Below are 12,405 nucleotides of genomic sequence, written 5' to 3'. Positions count from 1 at the left end.
GAAAGGGGAACCAGAAGGGTCCAGGAGTGTCACCCTCAGACCTGGGCCTGGAAACCCCTTCTCTTGGATGTGGGCCGGGGGGGGCCTGAGGTTTGCCAGGAAGGAGACTCTGGTCTTGGCTTCAACGGGAGCCTGTCAGGATCAGAGCTTTTGAGGAAGGAATGCTCTTAGCAAGCGTGTGAGACAGAGGCAGCCAGGAGGACCTCGAGGTTGCCGACCTGTCCCGGATGGGATTTCAGCGGGATTCACACCCACACTGCTCACCTCGGGGGCTGTGCTTCTTGCATTCCATCCCCCAGGCAGCCCAAATGTTTACCAGGAGAGATTGGGAGGATGGTGAGTCTGTGATGAGAAACGGGATGTGGCATTCTGTGGCAGAGCTTGCCTACAGGGTCTTCTGAGGCATGTTTTAGAAAAGAGGCTGGAGGAGTGGCAGGGATGGTTCCCGTCAGAGCTAGGGAGCCCGGGTCCCCTCACTAGGTCCCCCATTTTACAGACAGACTGAGAGCCCATGGTGGTGGAGGAGGGGTGGTGGTGAAGCTGCAGGGTCATGTCCAGGTTCACAGAGAGTGCTAGAGGCAGGCCTTGAACCAGGTGTCTGGATTCCAAGTTCATGCCCCTTCCCTATGCGGTGCTGCGTTCCAGGTGAGTGAGGATGGTTTTCAGGTGCCTCATCCATCTGGCTCAAATGAGCATGGCCAGCTTGCCTGCCCTGGAGGATCTCAGGAAACGAGGAAGTTTCTGCAGATCTGCTCCTGAGGAATGGTGGATTGGACAATGGAAGGGCTGTTCCATGATACAACAACTTAACTTGGAAAAAGCCATGGTCTTAGATGTTTTGCTGGCTTAAGGGATGAGCCGATAGCCAAGGTCTTGCCCCTCACTCCGTCTCTCCTCCCCAGCCTAACGTGCCAGCGTGGGAAGCTAAGGAAAGGCAGGCTCGCCCTGAGCCCAAATAAGCACCAGGTCTACCTGTGGATCCTGGATCCAAGCAGAAGGTTCTGGAGAAAAGATCCCCTAGTCAGGCCTTTGGGATACCCACATAAGAAGAAGAATCATTTGGGCCTCCAGTTGGAAATCACTTAGTCTGTAATGGGGCAAGCCGTTGAGGGAAAAAAGCAGGAGGAAGAACCAGCAAGAGCAAAAATACCAAGTTTAGACCCAAAAAGACTTCAGCTGTTGGAATTAATCAGACAGAATATGATTTCTGTGAAATAGTTTTTAAAATAAAAAGATGAAATCACAAAAATGAGCAATAAGATTCTAAAAAGGGGTTAGGCCAATCTGTGAAAGATCAGTATAGCTTTTAGAAATGAAGAACTTTGCGGATGGGTTAAGCAGCATAGTCGACATAGATGAAGTTAATAATAGCAAACTTGAAGATTTCTAAAGAAATAATAATATTGCAAAGAGAGGTAAGATAATAGAAACTATGACAGATGAAGAGATGGGGATAGTGGAACCAGAGATGCAGCATACGTCATCTGGGAGTCCCAGAAGAGGAGGATCAGTGAAATGGAGGAAAGCAATGTGTGAAGAGGTTGTTGATGTGACCTGTGATTCCATGGACACAGGAAGCACCATGTATTCCGTATGTATACGGAATACATAAATGAAATACCTTCCTGGGCCGGGCGCGGTGGCTCACGCCTGTAATCCCAGCACTTTGGGAGGCCGAGGCGGGCGGATCATGAGGTCAGGAGCTCGAGACCATCCTGGCTAACACGGTGAAACCCCGTGCTCTACTAAAGATACAAAAAATTAGCCGGGCATGGTGGCGGGCGCCTGTGGTCCCAGCTACTCGGGAGGCTGAGGCAGGGGAATGGCGTGAACCCAGGAGGCGGAGCTTGCAGTGAGCCGAGATCGCGCCACTGCACTCCAGCCTTGGCGACAGAGCGAGACTCCGTCTCAAAAAAAAAAAAAAAAAAAAAAGAAAGAAAGACCTTCCTGGACACATTGTGGATGAACTGCAGAACAGCACAAAACAAAGAAAGGGAAAGCCTTGAGCAATTTGAAAGAAGAGAGAAGTGATGACAATTTTGCTGACGTTTCATGTTACCTTGGCAACAGAAGAAGCCAGAAAATGGTAGTATCTACAAAGTATTGAGAGAAAGTCAGTGTCAACTTAGAATTCTGCAACCGACAAGGCCACAAGGCTACCTTTAAGAGAACAAAGGCAAAATACAGACATTCTATCCAAATAAAAACTGCGAGGACTTCAAGGTGAAGGACTGGAATCCAAGAAAGAGTATCTGTAATGCAAGAAGAATAGTGAACCAAGAAATTGATAAATATATAAGTAAATCCAAATACTCATTAAGGTTTTAAAAAGTCCATAATTACTAGAATGTCTAATTTGTGGAATTGAATTTTTATAAAGGATAGAACTACTGGACAATGATAGTATCTTAAATGTGAAGAATTGTTCAAATATTCTGAGCTCTCTGTATTATTTGCAGGGAAGTTAAATACTGATTAATTTTAGCCTGTGCTAATAACTGTACATCATAAAAAAGCTCAAGGGTTCCTTCATCAAAATTGAAAACTTCTGCTCTGCAAGAGATCCTGTTAAGGGAATGAAAGGAGAAACCACTGACTAGTAGAATATATTTGCAAATCACATATCTGATGAAGGATGTATCCAGAATATATAAAAAGCTGTCTAATTTCAACAGAAAGAAAACAATTCAATCAGAAAGTGCACAACAATTTGATCCAACACTCACCAAAGTAGATATACGGGTAGCAAGTAAGCTCATGAAAAGATGCCCCACAGCAGTAGCCATGAGGGAGATGCACATTAAGCCCACACCGCGATGCCACTGCCTGCCGCTAAAGTGACTAAGAGGTACAGGGATACAGAGAAATGGCTCACTCATGCACTGCTGATGGGGATGTCCAATGTTACAGCCACTCTGAAAAACAGTTTTGTAGTTTCTTAAAAACGTAAACATAACACTATACAACCCAACAGTTTCACTCCTGGTCACTTATCCTAGAGAAATAAAAACTCATGTTCACACAAACACTTGCACACAAATGTTCATCGTGTCTTTATCTGCAGTAGCCCCAGAGTGGAAAAGCCCTGCTGTGCCTCTCAGTAGGTGAGCAGGTGAACAGACTGCCACAGCCACACAGTGGAGCTCTACCCAGGAACAAAAGGAACCCACTCGGAAATGCCAGCAACTCAGATGGTTCTTAAGGGCATTGTGCTTGGTGAAAAAGCCAGTCTCGAAAAGGCCATGCTTTGTGACTCCATTTCTGTAACATTCTCGAAAGGGTGAGATTATAGGGATGGAGGGCAGAGCGGTGGCTGGTTGTCAAGGGTTAGGGAAGTGGAATGGGGTGGGGTGCAGCTGTATAAGGCTGCAGGAGAGCCTTGTGGTGATGGGACAGTTTTGTATTTTGAACATGGTGCTGGTGACATGAATCTACATACATGATAAAATTTCATAGAACTATACACACACAAAAACCGAGTAGAAAGTAAATAAGAAACTTAAGGCTAAGGTAACCTAAAAGAAGAGTATTAGAGCATATAACTTCCAAATCAGTAAAAATGGAATAAGAATACAGTTAAAGAAAAACCTATGTTGAATAGAAAGGAGAAGGGGAAAAAAGCAACAAAAAGAAAAGGAGAAGCAGATAATACAGAAGAAAAATGCAGGACAGGGTGAGAACACAAATAAACATTTGGAATTGTCCAGTGAGCAAAATAAATGCAGACAGATGAAAAGGGCTCATCAGAGTTAAGGACTGTCAAGTTGGAGGAAAAAATAACACCTCTGCTATTGACAAGAGAGACACTCCAACACAAGGCCATGGGGCATTGGAAGGAAAGGTGTGAAGATTTGCCAATCAAAAGCAATGCAGAAGAGAGCTTAAGTAGTAATGTTAATTTTAGACAAATGGACTTTAAGACAAAAAGTATTTATTAAGGATATACTGGAGTCACTCCAGAATAGGTTCAGCTCATGAGGAGGATGAAAAATCCTAAACCCTTATACACTTAGTAAAATACATAAAGCAAAAGTGGGTAGAATTACAGAAGGAAATCAATGAATCTGTCAGGACAGTGGAAGGTTTCAGCACATCGTTTTAGAGATTGATGGGGAGCGTCAGCAGGAAACCTAAAAATTTGACGACCAACACTGAGCTTCACAGATACTTACAGAACCCTCTTCTACACAGATAGAGGGCGCTCATTTTCTCAGGTACAACCAGAATATTTCCAGATTTTGACCATGGACTGGGTCATAAAGTAAGAGTCAAAACATTTCAAAGGATCAGTAATGCATAGAACACTTCAATCATTAGAAAATGTGGTTAGAAAAATGCAGTCATTAGATCTTGGTGGCAAAAAATAAAAAGGTCATTGTATGTTTGGAAATTTTAAAACAGTTCTACATAACTCAGAGGCCAAAGAAGAAATCATTAAGGGGTATGTAAATTAATAGCTAGGTACAAAGACATGATTGGATAATAATGAAAATACTGCATATCAAAATTTGTGGGATACTTAAGTGAAACTTAGTAGACTTCAATGCTTATACTATCAAAGAAAGCTGAAAATTAAAATAGACATTAAAAATACTTTTTTTTTTTAAGTAAAGGAACAACGGAATGAACCCAAAGAAATAGAAGGAAGAACCTTGTAAAGACAGGAGCAGAGTTAACTTTAACTTGTTAAAGTTTTAATGGAAGACTCTACAAAGTCCAAAGCCAGTTCTTAGGAAAAACCATTCAAATAGATGAACTACTAGCAACAGCAGTCCAGAAGAGAAAGAGCAGACATTTCAAAATAACAAGAGGAGTCCATGAATCATCTTATGCCAACACATGGGGAAACTCAGCTAAAAAATAGACAGATTCCTAGAAAAGTCCAATTTGCCAACATCAACTCAAGACTAAATAGCCTCAGTCATTCTTTAAAGAAATTGAATCAGAAGGAAAAATTCTTTCCATGGTGAAGACACTAAACCCAGATGATTTTTAAAGCATGTTCTACTGAATTTTCAAGGAAGAAATCCAGTCTTATACAAACCTTTTAAGGAAAAAGACAAAGAGGGGAAGTTCCTAAATGCATACTATGAGGAACAAGCATGTGAGAAGGGGATGTTAGAGTCCAGTCCACCCCTTGAACTAAACCGTGGTGATTCCAAAGAAAACACTAGCAAACTGCAACCAGAAGTGTTTAGAGATACGCCATCCTCGCCGGGTTGGATTTATGCTGCAAGTGGATTTAACACTGCTTATTTATTCATTTAATCAATAGAAAACCTATAAATAGAATTCACCCCACTGGAACAGAAGAAATAAGAAAAAGCATGTGATTGCCATTTCTAGACATCCTGAGAAAGTATTTGTTACACTTGAATACCCATTCATATTTTAAAAACTTATCAAAATAAAAAGGCAAGAATTTTCTTAACTGACCAGGATTATCTACCAAAACCTCAACAGCAAACATTCATGGTGAAACATGAGGTGCCCTCCTTTAAAAACAGAGAAAGTCGAGGTGCTAGCTGCCTCAGTTAGAAAGGAAATGCAATCATATATAAAGACTGGAAAAGAGGAAACACGACTGTCTTTATTCATAAAGAGAACTCCTGGACAAATTAGCAGAATTTATAAGAGAGTTTGTGAGGTGGCTTGTCTAAAGTCCACATATTATTACAATCAAATGCGTTTCCATACATAGTCAATAAGTGTGTTAGTCCATTCTTGCTTTGCTGTAAAGAAATACCTGAGACTGGGTAATTTATAAAGCAAAGAGGTATGATTGGCTCACGGTTCTGCAGGCTGAACAGGAAGCATAGCGGCTTCTGTTTCTGGGGAGGCCTCAGGAAACTTACAATCATGGTGGAAGACGAAGGGGAAGTAAGCATGTCTTACATGCCTGGAGCAGGAGCAAGAGAGGGGGGGAGGTGCCACACACTTTTAAACAACCACGTCTTGTGAGAACTCACTATCGCCATGACAGCACTAGGCAGATGGCATTAAACCATGAGAAACCGCCCCCATGATCCAGGCACCTCCCACCAGGCCTCCAACACCGGAGATGACAGTTTGACATGGGATTTGGGCAGGCACACACATCCAAACCATAGTAATAAGTAAGCTGCATTTTAAAACATACCATTTACAATACCAACAAAAATACCATCTGTAAAATAACAAAACATGAGGGCAATATTTGTGGAGAAAATTATAAAGCTTAATTACAAGACATTAAAAAAATTCTAAATAAATGAACACACACACCATGTTCATGGATAAGAAGAGTTGGTCTTGTAAAGCTGCCAATTCCCAAATCTATAGGCCCAATGCAATTCCAATCAAAATTCTGATCGTGTTTTTCAAGGAGTTTGGCTGATTATAGTTTGTGAGCAAATGAAGGCCCAAAAATGGCCATGCCACCTGGAACGAGAAGGACGAGGTAGAGAAACTGCTCTCCCACCATGGAGTCACCGCAGGCCTGAAGGGGACTTGAGTGCCTGGCTGGAGGGCTGGGCCTTGTCTCGTTATTTACTATGAGCAGGTGGGCGTGAACGGCTTCATGAGTCTGTGAGAGGGACGCCAGGCAAGAGTTGATGGGGCTGGGAGCAGGCTGGCCCCGCCATGGGATGGAAGGAGTGGCTATGGGGGAGATGCCCTGGGCACCTGTGGCCGGCAGGACTCTCCTGGGCATCAGCCCCGCTGCCCAGGTTGGACTTGGCTAGAATCTGGCACCGTGACCTGTGCCCCAAGGGCAGGTCTGAAGGACAGATTCACAGCATGTTGGAGGAGGCTCTGCTGGGTACAATGAAGGCAGCCTCAGATTCCTCTGTACCCATGACCTGTCTTGTCGGAGCTCATAGTTTGGCAGGAAGGCCAGGAAAACACAATCATTAAAGGAGAATAGGAATAATGATAACCCCCTGCACCCCCAACCCGGGGCTGTGGCCAGGATGAGGGGCGAGGAGAATTGCCGCCTTCACAGATCCTTCCTCCGCCAGGAACATCCTGGGGCTCACCTGGGTCAGTGCATTGAGGTGTCACAGCACCTGTGCAGTGGGAGCTGCTACAATCTTCGAGTAACTACAGAAAGCAGGGAGTGCCAGCATCCCGGCGTGTGCTGAGTTCTCAGTAGGTGTTCACCACTCTCCCTCCATCTCTCCTCCCTCTATCCTCCCTCTCTCCTTCCCTCCCTCCTCCCTCTCTCCTCCATCCCTCCTCCCTCTATCCTCTCTCTCTCCTTCCCTCTCTCCTTCCCTCCCTCCTCCCTCTCTTCTTCTCTCCCTCCTCCCTCTCCCCTCCCTTCCCCTCTCCTTCCTCCCTCATCCTTCCCTCTCTCCTCCCTCCCTCCTACCTCTCTCCTCCTTCCCTCCCTCCTCCCTCTCTCTTCCCTCCTTCCCTTCCTCCCTCCTCCCTCCTGCTTCCCTCCTTCCTTCCTCCCTCCTTTGTCTCCTCCCTGTCTCCTCTCCTCCCTCTCCCTCCCTCCTCCCTCCCTCTCTTCTCTCTCCCACCTTCCTTCCTCCCTCCTCCTCTCTTCTCCTCCTTCTCTCCTCCCTCCTCCCTCCCTCTCTCCTCCCTCCCTCTCTCCTCCCTCCCTCTCTCCTCCCTCCCTCTCTCCTCCCTCCCTCCTCCTCTCTCTTCTCCCTTCCTTCTGCTTCCCTCCTCCCTTCCTCCTTTCTCCCTCTCTCCTCCCTCCCTCCCTCTCCCCTCCCTCCCTCCCTCTCCTCTCCCTCACCCTCTCTCCTCCTCCCTCTTTTCTCCTTCCCTCCTGCTTCCCTCCTTCCTTCCTCCCTCCTCTCTCTCTCCTCCCTCCCCCTTCCCTCTCTCCTCCCTCCCCCTTCCCTCTCTCCTCCCTCCCCCTTCCCTCTCTCCTCCCTCCCCCTTCCCTCTCTCCTCCCTCCCCCTTCCCTCTCTCCTCCCTCCCCCTTCCCTCTCTCCTCCCTCTCTCCTCCCTCCCTCCTTGCCTTCCTTGTCCTCTCTGCATCCTGCCTTGCTGGTTCCCCTTAGGTCTCAGATACGTGCTTATCAGAGGGTCTACCCTCACCTTCCCTTCCCTCCCTGACCCAGCTGCGGAGGCTCTGCCCTGTGGTCTCCATCCCTGCGGAACATCAGCTCCATGGGCAGGGCTTTGGTGCCTGAGGCAGAGCTCTGCATGCAACAGGTGCTCAGTAAAGGCAGATCACAGAGTGCACGTGCCCTCTGTGCTTCCCTCAGGAGCTGGTGAGGCTGGGGTGTCAGGGTCTTTCCCGGGGGACTCAGCCAACTGTTGGGGTGAGATGAAGACATGTAGGGAGGTCTCTGGCCACACTGAAGCTTTCCAGGAGAACACGGCTCAAGGTTCCGAGAAGTGAGACTGGGTCAGATGGTGGCTAAAGAGTTTGGGCTTCTGAGTTAATCCAAGGCCAGCAAAGGGCAAGGTTAGCTGATAACCCACCTGGCCTCCCTGGCCGTGGGCCCCGGCCAGTGTGTGCCCCAAGGGAGGACGGAGGGAACCTGGACAGGGAGGGCTGAGTCCCTTGAGGGTGGGCTGCCAGTCCCGGCCCCAGTGCACCTGCTTGCTCATCTGGCCCTCAACTTTCCGACTCACTTTTCCTCCCTCCTTCCTTTCTCTTTCCATCTCTAAACAGATGTATTTCTGTGGCTCTCAGGCTCTGAGCTAGCTGTCCTGAGATCACGATTTGACTTTTTTTACTTTCTTCCCTGTAAAATTAGGGGCTTGCACCAGGGTAAGATGTTGCACACTTTTTTGAGGTGCCTTCCAGGTGGCAGGCTCTGGGTTCGGGGCTGTGGAGACCTGAGGAAGGCCCATTGGCTCTGGGGAATCAAGGGAGGCTTCCTGGAGGAAGAGACACTTAACTGTGCCTGGAAGCCAGGCCCAAGCAGAGGCGGGTGGGGGGAGTGCAGAGGGTGAGTCCTGGGTCTCTGCAGCTGGAGGGCACCTGGGCAGGGCGGGGCTGGGTTGGGAAGGTGCACCAGGCCCTGAACCACGGTCCTGTTCCTGAAGGCCAAGTTTCCTTTGCCACAACGGCCTTCAGGGTTTGCTGCGAGGCATCCTCTAGGTGCCCCCGAGGGAAGGCATGCCACCAAGTCTCCTTCCAGAACCCCTTAGTTGCATTCTTAGCAACTTGGGATTTTAATGCTGAGAGCCGGGAGCAGCCACCTTGCCGGCGGGAAGTCACAGAACGGTAGGGGAAGGGGCCTGCGCCGGTCCTGGGCTGGCAGCCCTGTGAGCGGCTGCTTGTGGGGGAGATGGGCCCGTGTCGGGGGCGAAGGAGGCTGCCTTTTAATTTGGAGGCCATGCGGGTTAAATAAACAGCAATTGGATTTTGCTGAGGCCTGAGCTGCCTGCAATGTCCCTGGGTGCAGAGAACACTGGAGAATCTCATTTTCCTGATCATATTGTTATAGATTCTTTCCCCAGTCTGCTGAGAAATGTAAATGTGAATTGTGTTTCCAGGCGCTGTAAAGCGTAGCCTGTAGGGGATGGGGTGCAGGGAGGGTGACCTGGTCTGAACTCGGCCCTCTCAGGCCTGGGGCCCCAGAGGCCGTGCCCTTTCCTGTCTACAGAGGCTCTGGCTGTGCCCACTTGACCAGTCCTTCTCTGGGAGAATGCTGAGCAGAAAAATAACCCTAGGCAAAGATTTAAATCAATCTGCCGCGTTTAATAAATACCAGGCTCACAGCTGAGGGAAGGGTAGAGAGAGCAGCCATGGGAGGTGGGGTGCTGTCGCCCTGCCGCCCGTGGCCCTGTCCTCAGACCACGTGCCTGTCCTCAGACCACGTGCCTGTGTTCAGACCGCGTGCCCATCCTCAGACAGTGTGCCCGTCCTCAGACCACGTTTCCGTCCTCAGACAGTGTGCCCATCCTCAGACAACACGTGCCCAACCTCAGACCACGTGCCCGTCCTCAGACCACGTGCCCATCCTCAGTGTGCCTGTCCTCAGACAACACTTGCCCAACCTCAGACAACGTGCCTATCCTCAGACCACATGCGCATCCTCAGACCATGTGCCTGTCCTCAGACCACGTGCCCGTCCTCCTCACCTCACCTGGGAGTGTCCTTGGTGACTCAGGAGCAACTTCAGAGTCAGACAGGCCTGGGTTCAAGGCGGGCTACGCCACGCCTCAGCTGCAGCATGACGGTGGCCGGATGTCTCGCCTGAGCTCCCCGGACGGTGCAAGGCGGTGGCTCAGAGGCCTCTCGGGCTGGCAGTGGGAGCAGGGCCCCGGGGATGCTGGACCCACACACACCTGTGGCTCCCTCTGTCCTGGTGCCATGCCCTGCGTCTGGGGCTCTTCCAGACTCTGAGCTGGGTGGGTTCTGGGGTCTCTGAGATGAGAAACAGAAAGGCATGCATTCCGGCCGGGCGTGGTGGTTCATACTTGGAATCCCACACTTTGGGAGGTCAAGGTAGGTGGATCACTTGAGGTCAGGAGTTTGAGATCAACTGATACAGTGATGGCCCAACATGGCAAAACTGTCTCTACTAAAAATATGAAAAAAAAAGCAAAACCCTGTCTCTAATAAACCTACAAAAAAATTAGCTGGGTGTGGTGGTACATGCCCGTGATCCCAGCTACTTGGGTGGCTGAGGCATGAGAATGACTTGAGGTTGCAGTGAGCCTAGATCACGCCACTGCACTCCAGCCTGGGCAACAGAGTGAGACTCTGTCTCAAAAAAAAAAAACAAAAGCACAAGTTCTGCAGTTGACTGGGTCCCAACTGAAGGAAGGCAGAAGGCCCAGGGGCTCCTGCCCTCTGAGGGCCCCTCCTGAGTACCGGCCCTGCAGGGGACCTTGTTCTGTCCAATCTGCCCCCTCCATCTTTGCATGCTCAGTTGGGAGGGTCTGGGAACCCCGGGCTGCTCCAGTTGGGTGAGCTGCAGTCAGGGAGAGGAAGTTCCCTGTCTAAGGTCACCCCTGAAGTGGGCACCGTGCTAAAAGTGGAGACTTGCCTCCCTTGGAGAGAGGTGATGAGGGACACCGCCCCACGTCAGGGTGTCTGTGTCTATGGTGATTGGGGGATGGGTATGTGTGCGTGGGAAGGTCCCTTTCAAGGCAGAACAAAGCAGTTTGAAAGTGGTGGGGAATTGTGGCTCCTTTTCAGCAGCTGTATGCAAATGGAATGCAAATGAGCCTGTTTTCCTTCCAGTACCTGTGGCTCAGAGCAACAATGTTCCCCAGGACCCCTGAGGCAGCCCCTGACCCTGGTCCTCATTCACCAAGAAAAGCCCCTACTTCAGAAATTGTGCTGAGTAGCAGTGGCTGCCACTGTTTGCTTAACAAATGAAGATTGTCCCTGGAGTCAGGCAGAACCCAGTTCTAATCCCAGCTCTGCCAGTGACCAGTTGTGTGCAACTTCGAGCAAATTGCTTAATCTCTGCCCCTCATTGTGCTGTCCTCTAAAATATAATACCAGGAATGCCTCAGGATTGCCTGCAAAATCATGTGGCACAGTTACTTCTGCTGATTGTGGTGGTAATGGTGATGACAGTGATGGTAACGATGGTGGTGGTGATGGTGGTGACGGTGGTGATGGTTGTGGTGGTGGTGATGGTTACAGTGATGGCGATGGTGGTGGTGGTGATGGTGGTGGTTGTTATGGTAATGGTGGTGGTGATAGACATGATGATGGTGGTGATGGTGGTGGTGGTGGTGATAATGATGGTGGTTGGTGCTGGTGGTACTAGTGGTGGTAGGAATTATGGTGATGGTGGTGGTGGTGGTGGTGGTGATGGTGGTGGTGATAGTGATGATGGTGATGGTGATGGTGATAGTGATGGTGATGATGGTGGTGGTGATAGTGATGGTGGTGATGGTGGTGGTGATGGTTGTGATGATGGTGGTGGTGATGGTGACAGTGGTGGTGATTGATGGTAATGGTGGTGGTGATAGCCATGATGATGGTGGTGATGGTGATGGTGGTGGTAGTGGTGATAATGATGGTGGTTGATGCTGGTGGTACTGGTGGTGGTAGGAATTATGGTGGTAGTGATGGTGATGGTGCTGTGGTGATGGTGATGGTGCTGTGGTGATGGTGATGGTGATTGTGATGGTGCCATGGTGATGGTGATGGTGCTGTGGTGATGGTGATGGTGCTGTGGTGATGGTGGTGCTGTGGTGATGGTGATGGTGATGGTGCTGTGGTGATGGTGATGGTGCTGTTGTGATGGTGGTGGTGATGGTGGTGGTGATGGTGATGGTGCTGTGGTGATGGTGATGGTGCTGTGGTGATGGTGATGGTGTTGGTGCTGTGGTGATGGTGATGGTGCTATGGTGATGGTGATGGTGCTGTGGTGGTGGTGATGGTGACGGTGCCATGGTGATGGTGATGGTGCTGTGGTGATGGTGGTGGTGATGGTGGTGGTGATGGTGATGGTGCTGTGGTGATGGTGATGGTGATGGTG

This window comes from Macaca fascicularis, chromosome 8, assembly GCF_037993035.2.
Source record: "Macaca fascicularis isolate 582-1 chromosome 8, T2T-MFA8v1.1".
Lineage (NCBI taxonomy): Eukaryota > Metazoa > Chordata > Mammalia > Primates > Cercopithecidae > Macaca > Macaca fascicularis.
This window is presented reverse-complemented; position numbering follows the sequence as displayed.